Source organism: Ceratina calcarata, unplaced genomic scaffold (genome assembly GCF_001652005.2).
Source record: "Ceratina calcarata isolate Rehan_Ccalc_2016 unplaced genomic scaffold, ASM165200v1 scaffold24.2, whole genome shotgun sequence".
Lineage (NCBI taxonomy): Eukaryota > Metazoa > Arthropoda > Insecta > Hymenoptera > Apidae > Ceratina > Ceratina calcarata.
This window is the reverse complement of record NW_017145944.1, coordinates 15,539-17,444: the sequence shown is the minus strand read 5'-3', so window position 1 is coordinate 17,444 and position 1,906 is coordinate 15,539. Positions and strand designations below refer to the sequence as shown.

General features: G+C 34.5%; 1 protein-coding gene across 2 annotated transcripts in view; it reads left to right on the top strand.

Annotated features, from left to right (window-relative positions):
* LOC108622768 (uncharacterized) overlaps nt 1–1,906 on the top strand; it is a 67,957-nt gene that overhangs the window by 59,575 nt on the left and 6,476 nt on the right. The window contains exon 1 of one of the 2 annotated variants that reach the window (XM_026811725.1): nt 901–1,132. The exons of the other annotated variant lie outside the window; for it this stretch is intronic. The gene's annotated coding sequence lies outside the window, so the exon portion shown is untranslated. Of the gene's footprint in view, nt 1–900; nt 1,133–1,906 lie in introns of those variants that run through there. 2 annotated transcript variants of the gene reach the window in all.

Here is a 1,906-nt window from a genome sequence, read left to right as displayed (position 1 = left end):
TTTGCCCAAAAGCAGTCAAAATGACTTCCTTGGGCAATCTAGTGTTAATAATGAATCTTTATGAGATAGACAATTGATTTCGATTACAACAGGGTGGAAATACATAAGATGTGTTCTTCCAGTGGTACCATTTTTGTTACCTTCTGCGTGTTCTATACGAGGGACATATTGAGAAGTTACTATTTACTGTTCTCAGAAATAAAAACTGATGAGAATGACAGAAATACCAAGCTGCACTGTTAACAAATGTAAAAACATAAATGGTAATCCTAAAAATTTGAATATTTCCTATCGAAAGAACGATTAGACTAATGAAAATAATTTTAAGCGAGAATTTAAAAAGACGTCCTTTGATGTCTCAAGTAGAAATAGTGTTAATGTTCCCATCCGTACTTTACAAGCTACGCTGTTCTTTATTCCCCTTTCATCCAATCTTCCAACTTTCCATATCACTCTAAAAACTACCAATATTCTCAAAAAATCATGAAATTTGTATTTCGATTTGTCCTTATAACTACAATTTAAAAATTCGACAAAATTCCACTTTAGCAAAACTTAAATTTTACAACAGCCTGTAAAATTTAAAAAAAGTGTCTTCTTAATAATAAACGATTCAAACCTAGTCAGCAAAGTTTTGAAAACTATTTCCCTATACAATCAGGAGTATCTTACGATTTTTAATTATACGCGTGACGCCTCACCGAATGATGAATCGCGACATCCTGCCGGTACGGGCAGACGGAAAACGATCGTACGGTTTCACGTGATCCGGAAGGAGGCATGCAGGTGGGTAGGATGTGAGGTTTAAGGTGATACGTGCGCCGATCGACGAGGAGTCGATCGGGCAGGAAGCGTGGATGACAAGGAGAGCATCGAAGGAAGTTACGAAGCCGGATTGCACGCCAATCGTCGGCAGTCTCGCGCGAACCATCGGCTCGAGCGGCGGCTTCTCGTGCAGTGCCGGATCCTCGTTATTACAATAAGTGTTCCCCGTACGTGGTCAGCATTCGAAAAGTCTCGACTTCTGTGTGATAATTATTTAAAGTTAGTAATTGACTAAATCGAAGTTTTCCATCGACGCTGAAGAGATTTTTTTTCTTCAATAAGCAAGAGATTGTAATTACTGCTCATGGTAGGTGAATTTTAAGTGAGTTTAACACCTTTTTCAGGAAACTGTAATATGATATAGATACATATTATATAATCTTTGTTTGGCAACAAGCTGTATTAAATTTGAAATTCAGGCATTATGTAAACGAAATAACGAATAAATATTTACTCATGTATGAATCATTATCACGGTGAATAATGTAATACTAGAAAAAAGTGCCGTTTCTTGTCGTTCGTCGATACTATTATGAAACAAAAGTTACAATCAATGCAAATTAGGATTGCAAATAACACTGACAACACGAGATACCTTTTGTAATATCCACTACGTGATTCTTATAGAGTTTCTCATGTCAAAAACGAATAGCAGAGATGTTCTATTACGTACCGTTTCCGAAAAATAATTTTCGTAAAAATGCTTGATTTTGGGAAAATGAGGTATTACATGAAAACTGAGAGCACGAAGTTCATTTTTGAAGTATCAATAGATAAGGGAGATTATCGATAATTCACCTTTTGACAAACGTCTTCTTGTTTTCATACTCTTTAATTGTACTAAATAATTGTTAAAGTTTGAGAAAGAGTTGACGTAAGTATTTTACACATACTGTTTTTATGTGAAAATCCTTTTAGCCAGCAGGAACTTGCTACGCAGTATTGGATTCTTCGGAAACAGATATTCCTATTGAATGTTTTCTTTATCAGAAATGTCTATGGAATCCAATACTGTGTAGCAAATTATTAATTTATTAATATATAAAATATAAATTTAATAATATAAATGATTAAATATATT